At 36.2% G+C, this 27489-nt stretch overlaps 1 protein-coding gene across 3 annotated transcripts in view; it reads right to left on the reverse strand.

Moving 5' to 3' along the window:
• The window catches only part of MBD5 (methyl-CpG binding domain protein 5), a 477029-nt gene that overhangs the window by 232168 nt on the left and 217372 nt on the right, over nucleotides 1–27489 (reverse strand). For all 3 annotated transcript variants that reach the window (XR_011254548.1, XM_069577616.1, XM_069577617.1), the window contains exon 3: nucleotides 22802–22932. The gene's annotated coding sequence lies outside the window, so the exon portion shown is untranslated. The remainder of the gene's footprint in view (nucleotides 1–22801; nucleotides 22933–27489) is intronic.

Genomic DNA, 27489 nt, shown 5'->3' on the forward strand with positions numbered 1-27489 from the left:
CATACGGACAGAAGAAATATTGATGTTAACTATTCACAGAGAAATTCACTCAATAACCAATTTGTGAAATTCCATGTTTGTCCAGAGTACAAATTATCCATTTGTGAGTCACAAATAAATCCAGAGGAGAGAACAGTTCATTACATAGTGGTACTCAATATTTACTGACCATATATATGAGCACCACTTACTTTACTGGACCTAAGTATTCTCACTGAATATTCCGGGTGGCTCTAAAAACTGAAGTTTACTTTAGCCTCATTATTCTCTGAGAGGAAAAATGAAATGCTACAGTAGTATCTTCTGGTCACCAGTCAGTTGGCTGGCTCTTAAATGCTCAAAGAAGAGAAATGGACATTGCCCAGAACGTTGACCTTGCTACCTTACTGTTAGCAGTCCTGCTTTTCTATTCCTTATTTGAATCATAATCTGATAGGTTCTCCTTAGTATATGGATAACACTGATGCAGGAACCTCTGGGAGGCATATAATTATCTTACAGAATTGACTTACTTAATCTGTATTCCTATAGATCTTACTCCTTACCTAGCAGTACAATCTTAGGTAAGGCATCCCAAATGGTAATAGTTAATCTTCTATCTTATAGAATCATTATGTTATGAAGAGCAGCAGCACTATGAGTGCCAGTGAGGTTCTGGGCCCTGTGCCACATGTTTCGTATGTATATTCACATTTAATATTAGCAACTAACCTTTTATGGTACATAGGCTCATTTCCATTTTACAAATAAGGACACTAAAGATCAGAAATTTGAAGTAATGACATAATAAATGTCAGAGCCAGGAATTAAATTTAGGTCTAAGTGACTAAACTGATCATGGACTGAAATAATATACATGAATGCAAAATAATGAAGCAGATAAATATGAAAATAAAAAACCCCAGGAAATTCAATTCTGGTAAATGAGGAATATTTGATTCAGACTTGTTAATCCACTGATAATAATTATGAACTGTGGAAAAATACTAAAACAAATAAAAAAGAACTATCTGAAAACACAATGGAGAGGGACCGAAAATAGGCAGAAAAGAAAGAATTTTACCCTTGAAAGAGAAGAACATCACTGGGCAAAATCTACATTTATATCAGTTCCCCTGAGGGAAAAAGATGGGGAAGAAGCTAGAATTAATGTAAAAGCCACACTTTTACTGGCTGAGGTGTCAGAGGACAGAATTCAAAGCTGAGAGAATGGTTGATACTTGAATGTTCAGGGAGGTGGATTTCAGAAGAGAGAGAAACATGGGGGCGTTAACAATTTGCTTATCTACTCCCATCACAGTTGAGCCCTGAACTGTGCATTTACGGGGAATATGCTAAAGAGCCCAGTGGGAAGTAACAGATGGAAGGTTGAAACAGGGATTACTACCGCTGCCCATTGCGTGAGACAGAGTCTGAAGTTTGAATCACACCAAATTAAAGCAGTTTGGTGAAAAACCCAGGCTTTCCATAGAAATCCCTCAAGGGCCACATTTTGGGAGTAAAGATTATATCCTGGTACTGAAAGAGTCACTCTTGGATTAAGGGCAAATCCCAAAGAAACTACTCTAACATAAAACCAAGTCTTTACTAGACAAAGGCTAGCAGCCAGTGATTTATTTTTTTTATTATTATTATTTTTAACAGATTTTATTTTTTTAAATTTTATTTATTTATTTTTTTTTAGTTTTCATTTTTTAAATTTTAAAATCTTTAATTCTTACATACGTTCCCAAACATGAACCCCCCTCCCACCTCCCTCCCCATAACATCTCTCTGGGTCCTCCCCATGCACCAGCCCCAAGCATGCTGTATCCTGCGTCAGACATAGACTGGCGATTCAATTCTTACATGATAGTATACATGTTAGAATGCCATTCTCCCAAATCATCCCACCCTCTCCCTCTCCCTCTGAGTCCAAAAGTCTGTTATACACATCTGTGTCTTTTTTCCTGTCTTGCATACAGGGTCGTCATTGCCATCTTCCTAAATTCCATATATATGTGTTAGTATACTGTATTGGTGTTTTTCTTTCTGGCTTACTTCACTCTGTATAATCGGCTCCAGTTTCATCCATCTCATCAGAACTGATTCAAATGAATTTTTTAACGGCTGAGTAATACTCCATTGTGTATATGTACCACAGCTTTCTTATCCATTCATCTGCTGATGGACATCTAGGTTGTTTCCATGTCCTGGCTATTATAAACAGTGCTGCGATGAACATTGGGATACATGTGTCTCTTTTCATTCTGGTTTCCTTGGTGTGTATGCCCAGTGGTGGGATTGCTGGGTCATAAGGTAGTTCTATTTGCAATTTTTTAAGGAATCTCCACACTGTTCTCCATAGTGGCTGTACTAGTTTGCATTCCCACCAACAGTGTAGGAGGGTTCCCTTTTCTCCACACCCTCTCCAGCATTTATTGCTTGCAGATTTTTGGATCGCAGCCGTTCTGACTGGTGTGAAGTGGTACCTCATTGTGGTTTTGATTTGCATTTCTCTAGTAATGAGTGATGTTGAGCATCTTTTCATGTGTTTGTTAGCCATTCGTATGTCTTCTTTGGAGAAATGTCTATTTAGTTCTTTGGCCCATTTTTTGATTGGGTCGTTTATTTTTCTGGAATTGAGCTGCATAAGTTGCTTGTATATTTTTGAGATTAGTTGTTTGTCAGTTGCTTCATTTGCTATTATTTTCTCCCATTCAGAAGGCTGTCTTTTCACCTTGCTTATATTTTCCTTTGTTGTGCAGAAGCTTTTAATTTTAATTAGATCCCATTTGTTTATTTTTGCTCTTATTTCCAGAATTCTGGGAGGTGGGTCATAGAGGATCCTGCTGTGATGTATGTCGGAGAGTGTTTTGCCTATGTTCTCCTCTAGGAGTTTTATAGTTTCTGGTCTTACATTTAGATCTTCCATCCATTTTGAGTTTATTTTTGTGTGCGGTGTTAGAAAGTGATCTAGTTTCATTCTTTTACAAGTGGTTGACCAGTTTTCCCAGCACCACTTGTTAAAGAGATTATCTTTACTCCATTGTATATTCTTGCCTCCTTTGTCAAAGATAAGGTGTCCATATGTGTGTGGATTTATCTCTGGGCTTTCTATTTTGTTCCATTGATCTATATGTCTGTCTTTGTGCCAGTACCATACTGTCTTGATGACTGTGGCTTTGTAGTACAGCCTGAAGTCAGGCAAGTTGATTCCTCTAGTTCCATTCTTCTTTCTCAAGATTGCTTTGGCTATTTGAGTTTTTTTGTATTTCCATACAAATCTTGAAATTATTTGTTCTAGTTCTGTGAAAAATGTGGCTGGTAGCTTGATAGGGATTGCATTGAATTTGTAAATTGCTTTGGGTAGTATACTCATTTTCACTATATTGATTCTTCCGATCCATGAACATGGTATATTTCTCCATCTATTAGTGTCCTCTTTGATTTCTTTCATCAGTGTTTTATAGTTTTCTATATATAGGTCTTTAGTTTCTTTAGGTAGATATAGTCCTAAGTATTTTATTCTTTTCGTTGCAATGGTGAATGGAATTGTTTCCTTAATTTCTTTTTCTACTTTCTCATTATTCGTGTATAGGAATGCAAGGGATTTCTGTGTGTTGATTTTATATCCTGCAACTTTACTATATTCATTGATGAGCTCTAGTAATTTTCTGGTGGAGTCTTTAGGGTTTTCCATGTAGAGGATCATGTCATCTGCAAACAGTGAGAGTTTTACTTCTTCTTTTCCAATTTGGATTCCTTTTATTTCTTTTTCTGCTCTGATTGCTGTGGCCGAAACTTCCAGAACTATGTTGAATAGTAGCGGTGAAAGTGGGCACCCTTGTCTTGTTCCTGACTTTCGGGGAAATGCTTTCAATTTTTCACCATTGAGGATAATGTTTGCTGTGGGTTTATCATATATAGCTTTTAGTATGTTGAGGTATATTCCTTCTATTCCTGCTTTCTGGAGAGTTTTTATCATAAATGGATGTTGAATTTTGTCAAAGGCCTTCTCTGCATCTATTGATATAATCATATGGTTTTTATTTTTCAATTTGTTAATGTGGTGAATTACACTGATAGATTTGCGGATATTGAAGAATCCTTGCATTCCTGGGATAAAGCCCACTTGGTCATGGTGTATGATCTTTTTAATGTGTTGTTGGATTCTGATTGCTAGAATTTTGTTGAGGATTTTTGCATCTATGTTCATCAGTGATATTGGCCTGTAGTTTTCTTTTTTTGTGACATCTTTGTCAGGTTTTGGTATTAGGGTGATGGTGGCCTCATAGAATGAGTTTGGAAGTTTACCTTCCTCTGCAATTTTCTGGAAGAGTTTTGAGGAGGATAGGTGTTAGCTCTTCTCGAAATTTTTGGTAGAATTCAGCTGTGAAGCCGTCTGGACCTGGGCTTTTGTTTGCTAGAAGATTTCTGATTACAGTTTCAATTTCCGTGCTTGTGATGGGTCTGTTAAGATTTTCTATTTCTTCCTGGTTCAGTTTTGGAAAATTGTACTTTTCTAAGAATTTGTCCATTTCTTCCATGTTGTCCATTTTATTGGCATACAACTGCTGATAGTAGTCTCTTATGATCCTTTGTATTTCTGTGTTGTCTGTTGTGATCTCTCCATTTTCATTTCTAATTTTATTGATTTGATTTTTCTCTCTTTGCTTCTTGATGAGTCTGGCTAATGGTTTGTCAATTTTATTTATCCTTTCAAAGAACCAGCTTTTAGCTTTGTTGATTTTTGCTATGGTCTCTTTTGTTTCTTTTGCATTTATTTCTGCCCTAATTTTTAAATTTCTTTCCTTCTACTAGCTCTGGGGTTCTCCAATTCTTCCTTTTCTAGTTGCTTTAGTTGTAGAGTTAGGTTATTTATTTGACTTTTTTCTTGTTTGTTGAGGTATGCCTGTATTGCTATGAACTTTCCTCTTAGCACTGCTTTTATAGTGTCCCACAGGTTTTGGTTTGTTGTGCTTTCATTTTCATTAGTTTCTATGCATATTTTGATTTCTTTTTTGATTTCTTCTGTGATTTGTTGGTTATTCAGAAGTGTGTTGTTCAACCTCCATATGTTAGAATTTAGCAGCCAGTGATTTAATTGTTAGGAAATAAGTTAATACTCTTCAGAAGAAGATAACGGAATCCAGAATCTCTAACATGTATCATCTATTCTGTATAGAGTAAAAAACAAGAATAAACTGTAAAATGTGACCCAAAGGCCATAGCAAAAGCCTCCAACAGAGCAGGTTCTGAGAAGACTCACAAATATTTTAAGGAAGCTGTTATAAAATTTATCAGGAATATAAAGGAAAATACCATCATAATAAATTCACAAACAGATTTATCAGGGAAATAGAGACCATAAAGAACAACTGAATATACTTACAAATAGTTAAAGTAATGTCATTATGTATATTTTGGGCTTCCCTGATAGCTCAGTTGGTAAAGAATCCACCTACAATGCAAGAGACCCTGGTTGGATCCCTTGGTTGGGAAGATCCCCTGGAGAGGGGAAAGGCTACCCACTCCAGTATTCTGGCCTAGAGAATCCCATAGACTGAATAGTCCATGGGGTCACAAAGAGTCAGACACAACTGAGCAACTTTCAATACAACATGTATATTTTACCACAATGTATGTTTTTAAAAAGAATCAAATTGAAATCGTAGAATAAAAAAATACAGTATCAAAATGAAAATTCACTGGGTGGCCTTAACAGCATATTGGAGAAGACAGAAACAGCAGAGAACTTGAAGATGGATGAAAAAAAATTTCTCAAGGATAGATAGAAAAATATTAGGAAAAACAAATTCAGTCTCAGTGACCCATGAACATATAGAACAATATCAAGTAATCTATCATACACATTATTTGAGCCTCTTAAGGAGAAGAGAGAAAATGGGGGAGGAAAAATATTTGAATAAGTAAACATATTTGAAAATTTCCCATGTGTGGTGAACTAAATCAACCTACAGACCCAAAAAGCTGAGCAAAGCTCAAGAAGGAAATATTAAAAAAAAAGATATTCTAGGCACATCATCGGAGAAGGCAACGGCACCCAACTCCAGTACTCTTGCCTGGAAAATCCCATGGACGGAGGAGCCTGGTGGGCTGCCGTCCATGGGGTCGCTACGAGTCGGACACGACTGAGCGACTTCACTTTCACTTCTCACTTTCATGCATTGGAGAAGGAAATGGCAACCCACTCCAGTGTTCTTGCCTGGAGAATCCCAGGGACGGGGGAGCCTGGTGGGCTGCCGTCTATGGGGTCACACAGAGTCGGACATGACTGAAGCGACTTAGCAGCAGCAGCAGGCACATCATGTCAAATTGCTAAAGATCAATGACAAAGAGTAGATCTTAAAGCAGCCAAGGAGAAAGAGATAGTTCTTTTAGAAGTAACTATATTAATATTTTCTGAATATACTAGCCAATTAAAATGGAGAAGAAAAAGAAAAGATATAAACATTAGGAAGGAAAAGGTACCCCAGTCAACAATGGACAGATCAATCTATACAGAGATCAAATAAGGAAATAGTGGATTTGAATAATGTGTGTGTGTGTTAGTTGCTTAGTTGTGTCCGACTCTTTGCAACCCCATAGACTGTAGCCCACCAGGCCCCTCTGTCCATGGGATTCTCCAGGCAAAAACAATGGAGTGCATTGCCATTTCCTTCTCCAAAAGGAGCTATAGAAAGAAAGAAAGTGAAGTTGCTTGTGTTTGACTCTTTTGCGACTGCATGGACTGTAGCCTACCAGGCTCCTCCATCCAGGGAATTTTCCAAGCAGGAGTAATGGACTGGGTTGCCATTTCCTTCTCTAGGATTTGAATAATACTATAGACTAAATAGATAAGAGACATGTACAGAACATTCCACCTAGTTGTGAAAGAATATATATTCTTTTCAAATATATATGGAACATTTTCTAGGTAGATCATATGTTAACCTACAAAAGAAATGTCAACAAATTCAAAAGAGAGAAATTACACCAAGGATGCATTCCAATCATAATGGTATGTAATTAGAAATCATTACAAGAATAAAGTTGGAAAATAGACAAATACATTGAAATTAAAGCGTATGCTCCTAAACAACCAATGGATCAATGAAGAATTCAAAAGGGGAATAAAAAATGCTGAAACAAATATATATGGAAATACAGAGCACCCAAACTAGTGTGATACAGTGAAAACATTTCAAGCAGTAAGTTTTATAACTATAAATGCAAACATAATAGAAAGATCTCTATAAACAACCTAATATTATATTTCAAGGAACTTGAAAAAAGAACAAACTAAGCCCAAAGTTAGCATCAGGAAGAAAATAAAGATGAGAGAAGAAATAAACAAAATAGAGAATAGGAAAAGAATAGAAAAGATTAACAAAACTAAGACTTGGTTCTTTAAAAAGATAAACAAAATGGATATACTTTTAGCTAGACTAAGCAAAAAAAGAGAGGATTCAAATAAATAAAATTATAAATGAAGGGGCAGACATTAAAACAGATATCACAGAAACACAAAAGATACTAAGAGACTACTATGAACAATAATATGCCAGTAAGTTGGAAAACTTAGAAAAATGGATCCACTCATAGAAATATGCAATCTGTCATGACTGAATCCTGAAGACAGAGAAAAACATGAAAGAGCAATTAAGGAGATAAGAGTCAAACATCAATAACCTCCCAACAAAGAAAAGGCTAGGTAGGCTCAGATGGTTTCACTGGTGAATCCTTCACAAACCCTTCCAAAAAACTGAAGAGGAGAGAAAATGCCTAAACTCATTTTACAAGGCCAGCCTATCCTAATACCAAAGCCAGATAAGACTATCACAAGAAAAGAAAAATATAGGTCAATATCCCTATTGAAAATACATGCAGAAATTCTCAACAAAACATTAGCAAAGTGAATTCAACAACACATTAAAAGGATCATACATAATGAACAAGTGGGATTCATCATGGAATGTAATGATGATTTAATATACGCAAATCAGTAAGTGTGACACAACACATTAACAGAATGAAGACCAAAACCATATGATCATCTCAACAGATGCCAAAAGCAACCATTTGAGAAAATCCAACATCCTTGCATCATAAAAACTCTTAACAAAAAAATCTCAACATAATAAAGGCCAATATATGACAAGCCTATAGCTAACACCATACTTACAGTGAAAGGTTGAAACCTTTCCACTAAAATCAGGAATAAGAAAATGATGCTCATTCTCATCTCATCACTTTTATTCAACAAAGTAGTGGAAGTCCTAACCAGAGCAATCAGGCAATAAAAAGAAATAAGAGTTGTCCAATTGGAAAAGACGGGAGAAAACTTTCCTTGTGTACATAGGATACAGGATCTTATGTAAATGGGAAAACCTTAAGATTACACCAAAAAACTGTTAAAACTAAGAAAAGAATTCAGTAAAGTTTCAGGAGAAAAATCAACATGCAAAAATCAGTTGTATTTGTACATACAATGAACAATCTGAAAATGAAATAAAGAAAATGACTTGATTCAAGAAGAATAAAATACTTGGGAATAAATTTAACTAAGGGGCTGAAACATCAATACATTGAAAACCAGAATATGCTGATGAAAGATACTGAAAAAAACACAAATAAATGGGAAGATATCTCATGTTAATGGATTTAAAGAATTAATATTAAATAAAATGCCCATACTATCAAAAGCCATCTTTAGATTCAATACAATCCCTATCAAAACTTCAATGGCATCTTTTACAGAAGAAAAAAAAATGCAACAATTTGTATAGAACACAAAAGGTCCCAAATAGTCAAAACAATCTTGACAAAGAAGAATAAAGCTGGAGGCATCATGTTTCCTGATTTCAAACTATATTCAAAAGCTTTAGTAACAACATAGTGTGGTATTAACACAAAACAGACACAAAGACCAATGGAACAAAATCAGGAGCCCAGAAAAACCCCCCACGCATTCAGTCAGCAAGGGATCAAGTTGATAAGGGAACCAAAGAAAATCAGTGGGGAAAAGATAGTGTCTTCAACAAACGGTGTTGAGAAAACTGAATATACACTTGCCAAAGAATGAAAATGGACCTCTATCTTATACCACTCACAATAACTAATCTTAATTGGATTAAATGCTTAATGTAAGACTTGAAACCATTAAACTCCTAGAAGAAAACTTAGGGAAAAAGCTCCTTGATATTGGTCTTGGAAATGATTTTTTTGTATGTGATATCAGAAACAAATGCAAAAATAAATTATTGGGACTTGATTAAGCAAGCATCTACAAAGTAAAAAAAAAAAAAAAAAAGATCCACAAAATGAAAAGGCAACATAATAGAATAAGAAAAAACATTTTACATCATTTATCTGATATAGGGTTAATACGCAAAACATACAAGAAACTCATTCTACTCAACAGCAAAAAAACCCTCAAACAACTCAACTTTTAAAAATGGGCAAAGGAACTCAATAGATATTTTTTCTCAAAGAAGATATACAAATGACTAACAGTTCCATAAAAAGGTGCTTAACATCATTAATCATTGGGGAAATACAAATAAAAACCTAAGATATCACTCTACACCTAGTAGAATGGTTATTATAAGCAAGACCAAGAGATAAACAAGTGCTGGCAAGGACTGAAAAAGAGGGAAGCCCTGTGCACTGTTGAAAGAAATGTAGATTGGTACAGCCACTATGGAAAACAGTATAGTGGTTACGCAAAAAATTAAAAGCAGAACAAGCATATGATCCAGCAACCCCACTTCTGGGTATATAGCTGAAGATAATGAAATTGGTATCTCAAAGAGATATTTATATCCCCATGTTCACTGCAGCATTATTTACAATAGTCAATACATGTAAGTAACCTAAGTATCTGCCAATGAGTGAATGGATATACAAAATATGATACATATAAAAATAAATGCAATAGTACTTGTTTGTAAAAATGAAGGAAAGTCAGCCATCTGTGACAACAACATAGATCAACCCCATCAGCATTACACAATGGAATCATTTATACATGGACTCTTAAAAACAAAACAAAACAGAACTCAGAAACAAGAGTAGATTGGGGCTGCTAGGGGTGGGGGGAGATGAGGTTGGGGAAATGGTACAAATTTCCAGTTTTAAGATACATAAGCTCTAAGGATCTAATGTACAGCATAGTGACTATAGTTAATAATACTATATTGTACACCTGAAAGTTACTAAAAGAACAGAGCTTACAAGGTCTCACCACACAAACACACACACAGAGTAGCTATCGGAGGTGATGGATGTGTTAACTAACATTATGGTATTCATTTACAGTATATACACACATCAAATCATCACACTGTATAGCTTTAACTTGCATAATGTTTTACGTCAATTGTATCTCACTATACTCAGGAAAATAAAAATAGGAGACAATTATATCCTGATTTTCATGATGACATGCTGTATACTTAAAGAAAATCAATTGAAAACTAGGGGAAAAAAAAGAATCTAGAAAGGTAACTAGTTATATATAATAAGTGTAGGGAATCAATGACTCTCCTTGTCGGGGTCCAGCCCTGGTGGGTCCAGGGTAATTAGAAGCGGGGACGGAGTCGGCGATTAAAGAGAGATTAATTAGAAATTTAAAGAGAGATTAGAGAAGAATAATGTAGTGAAAAAATAGAGGAGAAAAGAAGCTGATATTCCTCGGTTTACACAGAAAGCTAATAAAGTCTCAAGACAAGAAACTTGCACCGTCTACGCAGGCCACTGGCACCTGCTTGAATAGCGGGGGGTGCCCTGCCTTGGGCTCCCTCTCGTGTGGGTCTTAGAACCCAGGGCAAATAAGTAGACACAGTGAGCCTCCACGCTCCAGATGGGAATTCAGCCAGAAAAGGGAGAAAAGAACGACATGGGGGAGCCAAGTATCGGTACCAGACCCACAACTTTATTTTCAAAAGCAGCTTATATACCCCCAGTTGTACATAAAGAAATAATGCAATATGCAGAGTTATGCAGGGGCAGCAGTCCTGACCCTTATTGAGACCAGGCTTTCCTCTTGCATACCTTCCCGTATACAAAAGGTCTCAGGTGGTTTACATTATCTTCTGGCCAAGAGGCCAGTTAACATTTTTATGGCTCTCTTCCTAGATAAATATTTATCAACCAGAAAACTCTTTTTCCCTTGAAGTGTTTCTTCTTTAATCTGCATCACCCTCTGTATTAAATAAAGTTACATCCCTGTAGAACAAAGGTGCAGCAGGTTATAACAAAGAAGGTACTTAACTCAAAGATCTATGTTGCTACTTGTTTTTTTTTTATATACCAACTATATCAACAAATAAAAGATATGAAAACTTGGCAGCAAGTATTGGCTCAACCAATGAAACCCTTAATCAATCCTATTATAATGATTTTGACTCCTCGGAAGCCCCTACATTCCTAGGATGTTTTAAGCTTCCTGTGCCTCTCATGGTTGGGAGGCCGCAAACAATCACATGCGCAGCTGTAAGAGTCTGGCAGGCAGGCTAGAAAGCCATCAGAGGGGTTTTTGGATTGAAACACTCTTATTATGTCCAGGAGACTTATTATCTAAAAGTTCTAAATTAACTTTTTCCAGAAAAAGGTGGTGAGGGGACAGCCCCCTGTTAATGTCAGAAAAGTAGGCAAAAAGCACAATGCAGTAAGGCAGGCAGACTCCGGTTTTGGGGCAGATGCACGAGCAGATTCAGTGAGGCTCCCTTAAGGCCGGACTCGCTTTTGCCTGTTGGACCCCTTAACCTCATGACCTTTGCCACGGGTGGGACTCCTCGTGCTGGCTCCTGGCATCTCCTTACAAGCGAAGCACAGTTTAAAAAAAATAGAAATAAATCCATTTAATAAGAAAAACAGAAGAAAAGTAAACAACTCAAACAAATCCAGATATCTGGAAGACATGTAATTTGTTTTCAGAATAGTCAATATTTGAAGACTGCTGATTCTCCTAAATTAATACATTATTTTAATAAGATTATGATGAAAATACTGGTAAGAATTTTTTTATTTTGAGAATTAAAAGATGATACCAAAGCTCATATGGCTAATAGCACGTCATTACCTTGAAATATTTTGAGAAGAAAGAAGTAAAAAAGGCATCAGTCATTCCAGATGTTAAAAACATTTTAAAGGTATAGTAATCAAAGACTTTATTTCTAGAGAAGAAACAGACAAAAAGAAAATGTATAATGAGAATTCTGAAATATACTACAATATATATAAGATTTGGATATATGGTAGGGGTGACATTTTAAGAAATGGTTCCTTCAATCAAAGCTGCTGGAATATAAGCAAAATTTCAGGTGGTTTAAAGACTGAAACACAAAAAAATTTATAAAATAATTCTGGGAGTGGTAGGTAGGCAGAGCATATAAGATTTTTATGGCAGTGAAATATTATGGGTGATACTATGGATGGTGAACACACGGCATTATACATTTTTTCAAATCTGTAGAATATACAATACCAAGAGTGAACCCTAATGTAAACTGTAGACTCTAGATGATAATGATGTGTCAATAGGTGCATCAATTGTAACAAATATACCCTGTTTTGGGATATTGACAATGGGAGGCCAAGAATGTTTGGGGTCAGGGAGTTTATGGAAAATCTCTGTACCTTCCTCTCAGTTTTGTTGTGAAACTAAAACTGCTGGTTATAAAAAATTAAGCCATAAAGGTGGGAAAGATAAAATGATGTTGCATATTTCATAATCTTGGACATAAATTCCAGAAGCTGTAATAGAAAACAATGATAAACTGGCTAAAACAAAAAATTTTAGTGTGAGAAAAAGAAACTACCATAAATCAAGTTGAAGGACAAAATTAAACGACAAACTAATGTTCAATTTCAGAGAAGGCGATGGCACCCCACTCCAGTACTCTTGCCTGGAAAACCCCATGGATGGAGGAGCCTGGTGGGCTGCAGTCCATGGGATCCCGAAGAGTCAGACACGACTGAGTAACTTTACTTTCATTTTTCACTTTCATGTGTTGGAGAAGAAAATGGCAACCCACTCCAGTGTTCTCGCCTGGAGAATCCCAGGGACGGGGGAGCCTGGTGGGCTGCTGCCCATGGGGTCACACAGAGTTGGACATGACTGAAGTGACTTAGCAGTAGCAATGTTCAATTTAAACAACTGAAATGCATAAAATATACATATTTTATTAGCATTCAAAGAGCTCTTAGAAATCAGTAAGAGACTGATAATAGCAGAAAAGCCACTAGCAAAGAACAAAGAATACGCTGTGTTTATATAAAGAAAAGGTATAGAAAAATATATGCATGTGTTTGTATGCATATCTATGTCACATGTATGTGCATACATGCACTTGTATATGAATAGATTTCTGAAATGACATTTTAAAAAGCTAACAGAAGTTACTTGTGGGAAGTAGAAACAGGATGGTTTCAAATTTTACTTTTTATTTCATACCTTTTCATGCTCTATATTTCTTATCTTAAAAATCATGAGTGTATATTGCTTTTATAATTCAAAACAAAACCTAATAGAAACACATTACTTCTGGAGAACCCCACCAGTAAAATGCTGACTATCTGGAAGTATATTCATTTCTATGGTCCCTCTCCTCATTCACTAACATTACATGTTGAATACTATTATGGTGTTAAAAACATTAAAAAAAAAAAAAAGAGAGAGTGGCTTAGTAAAATGCAGTAAAACTAGACATATGGAAGTTTACTAAATAAACACATCACCATTTAACTTATGAACTTTTTTTAATCCTTGAATTGTTTTTGAAATATACAGCAGAAAATGATTACTGTATTTTCATTTTGGCTCTTTAAAGTCCTAACTAGAGAGTTTTGTCTTTCTCCTCTTTCCTTTTGGGGCTCTGAAATCAATTAAGTTCTGCCTTTCAAGGCCCATCACACTCAGTCTTCTCTCTATCCTCAGCAGTTTTTCTTCCAGGAAACTGGTCTCTCACTCCTCAATCTTAGCTATTAACAAAAAAAGCTGCATCAAAAGCAACTTAATCATTTGCATGCTCAGTAAACAAGCATGCAAACAAGGGCCAATGACAGTAATTAATGTAAGGATCTGAGTCTGACCCATTAATAGAGTAATTTGAGATACAGCAAATTGCATATTGTAGAGAGTATAAGAAGTTTTCCTCAAAGATCCTAGATCAGGATGACACTGCTTCTCCAATAAATTGGGCAACCTAGAAGATATGGACAAATTTCTAGAAACATACAATCTGCCAAGACTAAAGCAAGAGGAACAGATAATTTGAACAGGTTGATCATTAGAAGTGAAACTGAATTTTTAATTTAAAAAAATTCCCAGCAAACAAAAGTATAGGACTGGACAGCTTCAAAGGGAATTCTAATAAGCATATAAAAAAGTTAATAACTATCCTTCTCAAACTATTTCAAAAGACTGAAGAAGATGGAATACTCCCAAATTCATTCTATGAGACCACCATTACCCTGATAACCAAAACCAGATAAAGACACTAATATAGATATAAAAATCTTCAACAAAATGTTAGCAAACTGAATCCAGTGATATATAAAAAGGATCATGCAGCATGATCAAGTTAGATTATTTCAGGGACACATGGATGGTTCAGTAATCACAAATCAGTCAATGTGACACATCACATTAACAAAAGAAGGATAAAAATCTCATGATCGTCTCAACAGACACAGAAAAAGCATTTGACAAAATTCAACATTCATTCATGATTAAAAACTCATATCAAAGTGGGTACAGAGGGAACATATCTCGATGCAATAAAGGCCATTGATGACGTATGCACAGCTAAAATCATACTCAATGATGAAAACCTGAAAGCCTTTCTTCCAAATTTAGGAATAAGACAAGGATGGCCACTCCCAAGACAAGGATGCCCACTTTTGCTACTTTAACAGTGTTCAAAGTTCTAGTCACAGCAAGTAGACAAGGGGAAAAAAAAAAAAGGCATCCAAATTGGAAGAGAAGAAGTAAAACCATTACTATTTGAAGATGACATGATACTATCTACGTATCAGTCAGTTCAGTTCAGTCGCTCAGTCGTGTCTGACTCTTTGCAACCCCATGAATCGCAGCATGCCAGGTCTCCCTGTCCATCACCATCTCCCAGAGTTCACTCAGACTCACGTCCATCGAGTCCGTGATGCCATCCAGCCATCTCATCCTTGGTCATCCCCTTCTCCTCCTGCCCCCAATCCCTCCCAGCATCAGAGTCTTTTCCAATGAGTCAACTCTTCACATGAGGTGGCCAAAGGACTGGAGTTTCAGCTTTAGCATCATTCCTTCCAAAGAAATCCCAGGGTTGATCTCCTTCAGAATGGACTGGTTGGATCTCCTTGCAGTCCAAGGGACTCTCAAGAGTCTTCTCCAACACCACAGTTCAAAAGCATCAATTCTTCAGCACTCAGCCTTCTTCACAGTCCAATTCTCACATCCATACATGACCACAGGAAAAATCACAGCCTTGACTAGACGGACGTTAGTCGGCAGAGTAATGTCTCTGCTTTTGAATATGCTGTCTAGGTTGGTCATAACTTTTCTTCCGAGGAGTTAAGCGTCTTTTAACTTAATGGCTGCAGTCATCATCTGCAGTGATTTTGGAGCCCCCCAAAATAAAGTCTGACACTGTTTCCACTGTTTCCCCATCTATTTGCCATGAAGTGATGGGACCGGATGCCATGATCTTTGTTTTCTGAATGTTGAGCTTTAAGCCAACTTTTTCGCTCTTCTCTTTCACTTTCATCAAGAGGCTTTTTAGCTCCTCTTCACTTTCTGCCATAAGGGTGGTGTCATCTGCATATCTGAGGTTACTGATAAACCCTGAAGTCTCCACTAAAAAAAATACTAGAATATATTCAGCAAAGTTGAAGGGTACACAATATATGGAAATTTGCTTTCTATACACTAATAATGAACCATCAGAGAGAGAGAAAACTAAAAAAACCTTCCTGTTTAAAACTGGATCAAAAAGAACATTTAGGAATAAACTCGACCAAGAAACTGAAAGACCTATAGGCTGAAAACTATAAAGCACTGATGAAAGAAACTGAATAAGATATAAAGAAATGGAAAGATACCCTGTACTCTTGGATTAGAAGAATATCATTAAAGTGGCCATAACTACCCAAAGCAATCTACAGATTTAATGCAATCCCTATCAAAATACCCAAGATATTTTTTAATAGAACTAGATCAAATCATCCTAAAACTCAAATGGAACCATAAAAAACTTTAAATTGCCAAAACAATCTTCAGGAAGGAGAACAAAGCTGGAGTTATCATTTTTTCAGGCTTCAGTTCAGTTCAGTTCAGTTCAGTCGCTCAGTTGTGTCCGACTCTTTGCGACTCCATGAATCGCAACACACCAGGCCTCCCTGTCCATCACCAACTCCTGGAGTTCACTCACACTCAGGTCCATTGAGTCAGGCTTCAGACTATACTTAATCTACAATAATCAAAACAGCATGATACTGATGCAAAACAGACATAAATCAATGGAACCGAATTAAGACCTCAGAAATAAACCCACAAACCTGCAGTCAATTGATCTATGACAAAGAGGCAAGAGTATACAATGGAGAAAAAGACTCTCTTCAATAAGAGGTGGTGGGAAAACTAGAGAGCTACATGAAAAAGAATGAGATTAGAATGAGATTCTTCACACCACATACAAAAAGAAACAAGTGAATTAAAGACGTAAATGTAAGACCTAAAACCATAAAACTAGAAGAACGATACTCTGACATAAATTGTAGCAATATTTCTCTTGGATCTGTCTCCTAGGGCAAAAGAAATAAAAGCAAAAATAAACAAATGGGACATTATTACATTTAAAAGCTTTTGCAGCACAAAGCAAACTACATACAAATTGAAAAGAGAATCTACAGAATGGGAGAAAATACTTGCCAAAGATATGACTGACAAGAGAGCTAATATCCAAAATAAATAAACAGTTCATAAAACACAGTATCAAAAATGTCACCTAATCAAAATCTGGGATAAAGATTGGAACAGACATTTGTGTAAGAAAGATATTCACATGGTGAACAGGTGCGTGAAAAGATGCAGAATATGGCCAATTATTAGAGAAATGCAAATCCAGACAAAGAGGTATCACCTCACAACTGTCAGAACAGCTGTCATCATGAGTTAGCTCCTAAATGGTAAAAGAACAGGTCTATAAGTGAAGTAGAATTATGTCATTTAATTGCCTCCACTATACTGTTCATTCATTTTATTTCAGTAGCTCAGTCATGTCTGATTCTTTGCAATCTGATGAACTGCAGCATGCCAGGCCTCCCTCTCCATCACCAGCTCCTGGAGTTCACTCAAACTCATGTCTATCGAGTCAGTGATGCCATCCAGCCATCTCATCCTCTGTCGTCCCCTTATTCTCCCGCCCTCAATCTTTCTGAGCATCAGAAAGATGCACAAACTCATGCAACTAGTAATTGGCAGAATCAAGATTAACCAGTAGAGATAGGACGGAAACATCAGTGTTTTTAAAAAACTTTCCCAGGGTATGTGTGAAGAACCACCACCTTACTAATCTGATCCATAGTTTGGAAAATCAGATCCCATTCCTGAAATACACAGTCAACTGGTCATTTAACCATGTATTTTGCTTTTATTTTCTCCACAAAGTTTCAACTTTCTTTTAGAAAATTAGATAAAAATATAAGCCAAAGCCTTGAGTTCTTAAGGATTAAGTTCTGGGAAATAGAGAACATATCTCATTTTTATGCAGTGCAAACTCTCTAGTACCTACCTATGTTTATCTTTTATACCAAATTCAAGGAAAATATTTAACATGAATGGTGTATAACTGAGTTCTTTTTAGCTTATCTTGCAATAGCAATCCTTCTGGATGCTGTCTACAAGCAAGGGCATAATTACAACTTTCTTCATTTAATTCATAAACATTCAGTGCCTGTTACATGCAAAGAGTAATTTGAGCAGGTTTTATCTGCAAGAAGAGTATGTTTTGGAAACTTTACATGCTTCATGCAAGAATGGAAAAATACAAGGACCCTACAATAGGATTTTATGTTTTACCTTCCTTCCTTTCAGAAGCTCAAAGAGAAGAAAACATACATAAAATCCTTGCATTGAAGGGCTGAAATAAGAGTACACACCCTGAATAAGTTTCATTACATGTAAAATGTATGAAAATTGTCTGAATACATGGGAAATGAATACAGAAAAGACATGATAAAAATGTACTGATGATCTGTATACCACATGTTGTTGTTGTTCAGCTGCTAAGGCATGTTTGATTCTTTTGTAACCCTATGGATTGCAGGCCACCAGGTTCCCCTGTCCATGGGATTTTCCAGGCAAGAATACTGGAATAGGTTGCCATTTCCTCCTCCAGGGGATCTTCACAACCCAGGAACTGAACTTGTGCCTCCTTCATTGGCAGGCAGATTCTTTACCACTGAACCACATGGGACGCCCAGAATATATATGTACATAAAAAGACAGTGTTATTGTTGAATTGTGTTCCCCGGAAAGATACATTCAAATCTTAATACTCAACACCTATGAATGTGACCTTAGTTTGGAAATAGTGTTTTAGCAATTGTAATCAAACTAAGATCAAGTCATGCTGAATCCAACATGATTGTGTCCTTACAATAAAAGAAGAGACACAGACACACAGGGAGAAAACCATGTGATGAGTGAGGCAGAGATTGGAGTGATAAGTCTATAAACCAGTAAATGCCAAGGAACATCACCATCACAGAAGCTAACAAAAAGGCATAGAGCAGATTCTCCCCAACGTCATCAAAACAGCACGCCCCTGTGGACAATTCGACTTCAGACTTCCAGTGTCAAGGATTGTGAGATAATATATTTTTGTTAATTTAAACCACCCAGTTAGTGGTATCTCTTACAGAAACGTTAACAGAGAACCAAACTGCCTATTCATTTTTATCTTTCCAGTGAAATATCAAATCAGTTTCTCAGATTAAATAAATACCTGATCAGTGTATATATAAAAGATATTTAATACAAATGAGAAAATTCATCATATCATTCTGCCTTGCACATGAGATATTTCTCCAAATAACAGTGGTTGATATGAAGTCAAAATTTTAGGGCAGGCAGTGAGTCCATGAATATCCAAGTAAACTTTCTTAAAAAATTTGGAATATACATAGTTTTCATGAGGCTAAAATGTTAACAACAATTTTTAAAAAATACATTTTTAATGATTATTTTTGGATAACTATATTTTACATGTTTAAAAATAAACTTTAAAATTGCTCACTGGAAAACTTCAATGTGAATAAAATTTACTAGCAGTACAACAAACATGATGCAAAAGAAATTTGGCATGAGTATAATGGATAAATTCATTACTGCTTTAGCAAGAGTTCAGCTTACTATTACGACAAGGAAACCTGTTTACATTCATTTTGCAAAAAGTAGAAAAACTGCATCACCTACTTATTGAATTATACAAGTGCTAGGCAGCTAAGCTATTTACTTACATTATCCGTCCCATTTAACCCTTATAATTATTATTATCAAATTTAAAGATGTACAAATTGAGGGACAAAGACAATCAATAATCTGCCCAAGTTAACCCAGCTGGTGGGGGTGGCACAGTTGTGGTTAGTCAATCTGTTCTATGAATTTGTGTTCTTGAATAGCAAGCTTATAAGTCATACCCACTATGTTCTAACTGCCTTTCTAACTACTAAATTTTTTATAAAACATACTTTGCAAATAAACCTTAAAATATGTGAAATGAGTCAGCACTTCTGATTAGAATTATAAATATCTGTGGCTTATTAATGACATGGTCATAAATAGAATGCAATTCAAAGAGAAAAAAAGAGCTGGTTTTTAATATAATGTGGAAGAAAGATAAATTACAGCTATAAGGCATAAGATATGATGCTGTGATTACAGAATAACTGAAGATCAAAATAAGATATGACATGTGGATAAGTTAAAAAATGAAATATCAGAGAAAGAAATTCAACAGGTTACTTATACAGAAGCATTGTTCATGGAAACTATTTTCGTTAATTGAGCAATGGGTCAATTTGAAATATTTTCTTAAATAGGTGAATTATATCTACCAAATTAAGAGATTTACATCATGATTAAAATGTAATTCTGAGAAAAGAATTTTTAGAAACAGTCACTGAATAAAAGGGTAAAGAAATATCTCCTTAACTCCTGACAGCTGTTATATTATATTGGTTCACTGAAGAAAGCAATGAAATCTATTTCTTTGAAGATCCTTAAAAAGAGAAGGCATACATTATCAGCAGTTCAGAAAGGTTTAGGTGTCTCTCTGCCAGAAGGCAACCAGCAGATAATCACTTATGGTTCTATAAAGCCTAGTGACTGCATAATAATGCTATTCTTATAACTATGAGAAAAGGGCAACACAGCTGCTTTTTCTTTTCTTTGGTGATCAGGATTTGCTACCCAAAAAGTTGCAGAATAATTTGAATGTAATTAGATGAAATTTTCCCCAGCAGAAAAGCAAAAATTAATTTTGACTCTAGTTACTGAAAGAAAACTCAGAAGCTCTACACTGGGCTTTTTAAACATTTATGGTCTCCTTCACTTAGAAAGCAGTCCTTTATGTTCAACTTAAAAAGCAAACTCATTTGCTGGATGACCTTAGGCCTATGAGTTGAATTAACACTAAATTAAAAATTCTGAACATCTCTACAGTTTCTTTGTTTGTATAAAATGCTTGGAGAAATTCAATTTTACTGCATTCTACTCAAGTTTTTATGAGTTTACCTTTATTTCATTTCATATTATTTACTTAATCCTTTACTTTTCATGAAAGTAGAGAAGACAGATTCCTTATATTTATTATTTTTTTCTTTATAATGCAGTCAGTTTCTTTCCAAGCGAATCCCCTTTAGAGGGTAATGCAATTAATTTCAGTTTTGAAGATGGAACCGTGGTCTACAATTCTTGGTCTGCTATTTTTGTAGGAGCAATAAGAGCTGTTGTGAAAGTAATGAAAAGTTCAGTGGGATCTTGGGATGGATGATTGTCACAAAATATAAAGCTGCTAGGGATGTAAAATCACTGCAAATGGTGACTGTAGCTATAAAATTAAAAGATGCTTATTCCTTGGAAGAAAAGCTATGACAAACCTAGCCAGTATTTTAAAAAGCAAAGGCATTACCTCGCCAACAAAGGTCCGTACAGTCAAAGCTATGGTTTTTCCAGTAATCCTGTATGGATGTTAGAGTCAGATGGTAAAGAAGGCTGAATGCCAAAGAATTGATGCTTTTGAACTGTGGTGTTGGAGAGGACTCTTGAGAGTCCTTTGGACGGCAAGGAGATCAAATCAGTCCATCCTAAAGGAAATCAACTCTGAATATTCATTGGAAGGACTGATGCTGAAGCTGAAGCTCCAATACTTTGGTTACCTGATTTGAAGAGCCAAAACATTAGAAAAGATGCTGATGCTCAGAAAGATTGAAGGCAGGAGGAGAAGGGGAAGACAGAGGACAAGATGGCTAGAAGGCATCACAGACTCAATGGACATGAGTTTGAGCAAGCTCTGGGAGATGGTGAAGGAGAGGGAAGCCTGGTGTGCTGCAGTCCACTGGGTCACAAAGAGTCAGACACGACTGAGTGACTAAACAACAACAGGGATGTAAAGGGATGACATCTCAAGATTTTAGAGCACTTTAGAATAGTTGTTTAAAATAAGCAGGAAATGCAGAAATTTCAAAAAATTATGTATGGTATAAAATGAAAGTGAAGTGGCCCAGTCGTGTCTGACTCTTTGCGACCTCACGGACTGTAGCCTACCAACCAGGCTTCTCAGTCCATGGGATTTTCCAGGCAAGAGTACTAGAGTGGGTTGTCATTTCCTTCTCCAAGGGATCTTCCTGACCCGGGTCGGGACCAAACCCGGGTCTCCCGCATTGCAGGCAGACACTTTATCCTCTGAGCCACCAGGGAAGTCCTCTATCAGTTCAGTCGCATCCGACTCTTTGCGATCCCATGAATTGTAGCACGCCAGATCTCCCTGTCCATCACCATCTCCCGGAGTTCACCCAAACTCACATCCATCGAGTCAGTGATGCCATCCGGCCATCTCATCCTCTGTCGTCCCCTCTTCCTCCTGCCCTCAGTCCCTCCCAGCATCAGAGTCTTTTCCAGTGAGTCAACTCTTCGCATGAGGTGGCCAAAGTACTGGAGTTTCAGCTTTAGCATCATTCCTTCCAAAGAACACCCAGGGCTGATCTCCTTCAGAATGGACTGGTTGGATCTCCTTGCAGTCCAAGGGACTCTCAAGAGTCTTCTCCAACACCACAGTTCAAAAGCATCAATTCTTTGGCGCTCAGCCTTCTTCACAGTCCAACTCTCACATCCATACATGACCACTGGAAAAACCATAGCCTTGACTAAATGGACCTTTGTTGGCAAAGATACTTTTAAAATAAATAGAAAATAATTCTAACTTCATGAATAACTTTAGTATTTGTAGTTATATATGTGTCCAAGAGAGATGTAAAGAGCCCTGTATTCAAACATGGGTACTTAATTGCTATTATTTGTTTTTGTACTTAGGGATATAATGAGTCCTATATACTATATAGTACTCCAGGTTAGGGTAAAAGCAGCTTACAATAATTTTATACATGAAATAGAGCTCAGGGGAAAAAAAAGGAAGGGAGAAATAGTTATGATAGAAAAAGTATTAAAAATACTTTTTATTTTTTCTAAAACATAATTATATTTGTTTTTATATACTTAATAATATAAAACTCATAGCAGATATATTTCATTACTTGCCTCCAAAAAGTTGTTGACATCCTCTGCGGCCATCTGTCAAGGTAGTCATTCCTTTGTGTTTGATGAAATTAGAGCAGGATTACACTTCTAATATTCTGTGTTCTTGTCTTCTTGTATTTATTTCCCTGGTCCTGTTAAAAAGGAAATAAGCATAAATTTTGGACAGATAGCCAGTTATTCTACATTTCTTTAGATTTATATTTAAGAACATTTGGAGATTCTTAATGAGAGTTTTAGTCTTACACACAGGATTTGCTAAATATATAACTCCAGGTAAGACAGAGCTATATCAGATGACTCAATCCCCGTATATTTCAGGATAAGAAACTGAAATCCAGACCAGTTAAACAGCTCAACCATTTTTACAATCAACTGGTGGCAGGGCCAACACAAGAAACTAATTCTCATCATTTCAAGTTTAGGGCTCTTTCCTCTAGTTGTCTCCCAGTAGGCAGAACAGAAAACTCTCTGGAAGAGGGAGGAACATTGAGAATAGTATTATCATGATCAAGCTAAATTTCTCAGCCCTAATAATGAGAGAAAAATCTAGAAAGAAAAAACATCATAGTTAAATAATATTTAGGTTATTAATTCAAGTACAGTATATACTCAATGGATATCTAAGATATTTTAAAATTAAAGTACAATCAGGATTATTTGGTTTAAAATGACCAGTTACCATTTAATTTCTGTTTCATCTAGTTATGATCATTTATTTTTTCTCATCTTTGATACTATAACAATCTATTAACCACAGAGCAAAAGAAGGTCCTTTTATTATCTACAGCCCAATAGACCAATATTTTTAAAAAGAAAATTGGATTTTAGACACTCTTAGTCAAAATCCTTCTAAGATATCCTAGAGCATCCATGATAAAATCCAAAGGATTACATTGCCTTAAATGATTGGGTGCCCTCTGATACTTATCCTAACACACTTCTCCTTGTCGGGCGTCCTACATCCTAGTTGATCTCATTCTTCCTTGAATATGCTAAGCACACTTTCAGTTGAGGTCTTTGACCCTGGTCCTTTATCAGACTGGAACACTTCTCCACATAGCCACATGCCTGTTCCCAATGACTGAAAGATTCTTTTCTCTGACAGCAACACCACACATTTCAAGAATTTACTCAAATGTCACCACCCAGAGAGGTCTTCTTTTATTACTAGCTAAACAACTTTCCCACCCTCCATCACTCACCCCTCTCCCTACTGACCCTCGTTTACTATACCCATACATGCTTCAGTTCCAGGCAGAGTACTTTCTAGATATTATACAACCCAACATACTCCCTAAGGGACCAGATGGGTCTTGGAATTAAGTATTGAGTTTTTATAGGTAATATGGTAAACGTACCATAATTATGCACTCTCTCTCCCAACTCTGAGCACTCTGAAATAAAATGTCAATATCTTTAAAAGCAAAACATATATTCTAAGTGATATTTATAGAAAGACAACAAATAGTTCTTATCAGTTTTACTACTAAACAAGTTAATATTAGGTCAGATTTTATCTTTATATGAGTTGCCAAAACTTTGTTTCAGAGCTTTTAGATTTTAGAATTGCAGGTAAAGAATTGTGGAATATAATATATATTTCTTTCTTTATTGCCTGTCTCCTTTAAGTAATGTAAGCTTACAAGACTAATTTTTTTTTCCTGCTGTATGCCCAGCAGCTAACAGATAAGTACTCAAAAATATTAGATGAAATGGTAAGTAATCTTCTGTAAAGATTAGTTTTTATTGTTAACATTATAAATAAACCCTATTCTATAATAACAATATTCTTCTCAATTGAAGGAAAAGTTGAAAAAATTATTTTGAAAGACTCTTTAAAATGATTTTTTCTTGTATAGTTCATTGAAAGAAAAAAATATGATAAACAGCATTTAGATAAAACTACAGGAAACAACACCTGAGCTCAACAGAATTCTAGAAATCTAGGTGCTTCTTTGTGTTCCCATTTTCTATTTAACTACTTAATCTATCACTCAACCATCGGTCTTCCATCTATCTACCTTTATCTCTTTGATTAGATGTTTCACCATTCTTGACCCAACACAGTATCTCTAAAATGAGAGGGCAGAACTCAATCTTTAGTAGTTTCACGATTTTACTAACAGTTAAATAACTGAGGCAGTAATCACTCTATCCCAGAAGTTGACTGGATTGTCTCAAAGACATATAATCTTGTTTATCTAACCTACAATTAAAAAACAGAAACTAGTTTTTACTTAAATTTAAGCATGTATGTTTAACTCAAATGAAGTGACACACTTGTCAAATAACCACTTTATGTCACAGATACAGAATACTTAACTTTTGTGTAAGTTTCTGCTGAAGAGTATGCCTAATAATAACAAATATTTATTTAGCATTTACTGTGTACCAGGTATTATTCTAAGTTCTTACAGTATATTATTAAACTTAAAACACCTGTACTAGCTAGATACCAATATCAACCCCCTCTGGTAGCCTGGATTACTCCTCCCTTTCCCCACCACATGACCATAGGAGGTGCATATATACCTCTCTGCTCTTTGAGTTTGGAACTGGCAACATGCCTTGCTTTGACCAAATGGGGTAACAGCAGACAACACACAAGCAGAGCCTTGAAATATGTATGCTTTAGCAACTTGGTTTCTTCCTTGCTATCTTGCCTTAGTCTCTGAGGAAAAAATGTTTCAGGTAGCTACAAGTCCAAGGAAGATGAGACATGAGGCACAGACCCAGATGCATCTTCCACTTGAACCCACATCTGGTTGAGTCCAGTCTGGATCAGATCTACTCCTCCTACCCACAGATTTCTTAGCAAGAACTAAATGCTTATTGTGGCACGCCAGTGAGATTTTTGTGGTGGTTTGTACTGCAACAAAAGCTCACTGATAAACTTCCTCTTTATAGACAGCAAAAATGAGAGTCAGAGATCAATTTGTCCAAACTTTCAAAGCCAATAAAGTGGCTGGATATAAAGCCATGCAAGTCTAGTTCAAAGGTCTAGTTCAGAGACTCTTAAGTCTCTATGCTATTTTGCCACTGCATTAAATTTGCTGTATCATGAGATATTAAGCCATTAATTAATATGGCAGTGGGTGATTTGGCACATTAAAATCCATAATTGTAAATTTATCTAATTGTCAGTGCACAAAGATGTCCTGCAGCTTTCAGTACAATATTTCATTTTGAGACATTAATAGATATAAAATAAATGTGCTTTCTGAAGTCAGATTAATAAGACTACACATCTCATGATGTAGCTTTTCAAATCACCCTGGCACTAAACAGTGGCTTTCAGTACTGATAGCTCTACTGAATGATTCTACTCTCTGACTTTGGCTGACCTTTTCAGGCATGCATCAGTGATCCAAACTGAATTTCTATTTTAGTAGCCTGAAATTTGGATGTGTGAGTGGGAGCCCTGATCAAGTGCTCTACTCTAGGGAAAGATGAAATCCCCAGAGCTACCCTTGTTCCTTTTCTTCCTGTCAAATGCATGATACTTTAGTATCTTCTCAGGCAAATGCCCCCCTCCCCCCCCTTTTTTTTGTTAAAGCTTCAGGGGCAAGCAAATTCTAGAGATTTTTATTTTCATTTTATTTTTTAATTTTTACTTTATTTTACTTTACAATACTGTATTGGTTTTGCATTACATTGATATGAATCCACCACGGGTGCACATGCGTTCCCAAACTTGAACCCCCCTCCCACCTCCCTCCCCATAACATCTCTCTGGGTCATCACCGTGCACCAGCCCCAAGCATGCTATATCCTGCGTCAGACAAAGACTGGCGATTCGATTCTTACATGATAGTATACATGTTTCAATGCCATTCTCCCAAATCATCCTACCCTCTCCCTCTCCCTCTGAGTCCAAAAGTCCGTTATATACATCTGTGTCTCTTTTGCTGTCTTGCATACAGGGTCGTCATTGCCATCTTTCTAAATTCCATATATATGTGTTAGTATACTGTATTGGTGTTTTTCTTTCTGGCTTACTTCACTCTGTATAATCGGCTCCAGTTTCATCCATCTCATCAGAACTGATTCAAATGAATTCTTTTTAATGGCTGAGTAATACTCCATTGTGTATATGTACCACAGCTTTCTTATCCATTCATCTGCTGATGGACATCTAGGTTGTTTCCATGTCCTGGCTATTATAAACAGTGCTGCAATGAACATTGGGGTACATGTGTCTCTTTCAGTTCTGGTTTCCTTGGTGTGTATGCCCAGCAGTGGGATTGCTGGGTCATAAGGTAGTTCTATTTGCAATTTTTTAAGAAATCTCCACACTGTTCTCCATAGTGGCTGTACTAGTTTGCATTCCCACAAATGCACTTTTAAAATAAGTTTGCCAAACTGTTTTTCTTGTTGCAACCAAAAGAAATTTAACCAAAATAAAGTTTAAAAATCCACTGTTCTTTTTGTTATAACTTAAAAGTGCAGAGGAAGGGCTTATTAAAAAGACTGAATAAAGCTTGCATTTTGTTTTTATCCTCTTGAAGTAATTTCACAATCATAGTTGTTGATTGTGTGCCTGCTGATACAAGTTAAATAGTCTTCCATAGTTTAAAAACTAGGGCTCGAGTTATAGTTAAATTCTGTTCACCTGTGGTTTTACTTCCTTGAGGAGGGTAGGTTACCACGACAGGTTCTGGAGATGGAACTGGAGCTGCCTCTGACTC

Source organism: Ovis canadensis, chromosome 2 (genome assembly GCF_042477335.2).
Source record: "Ovis canadensis isolate MfBH-ARS-UI-01 breed Bighorn chromosome 2, ARS-UI_OviCan_v2, whole genome shotgun sequence".
Taxonomy (NCBI): Eukaryota; Metazoa; Chordata; class Mammalia; order Artiodactyla; family Bovidae; genus Ovis; species Ovis canadensis.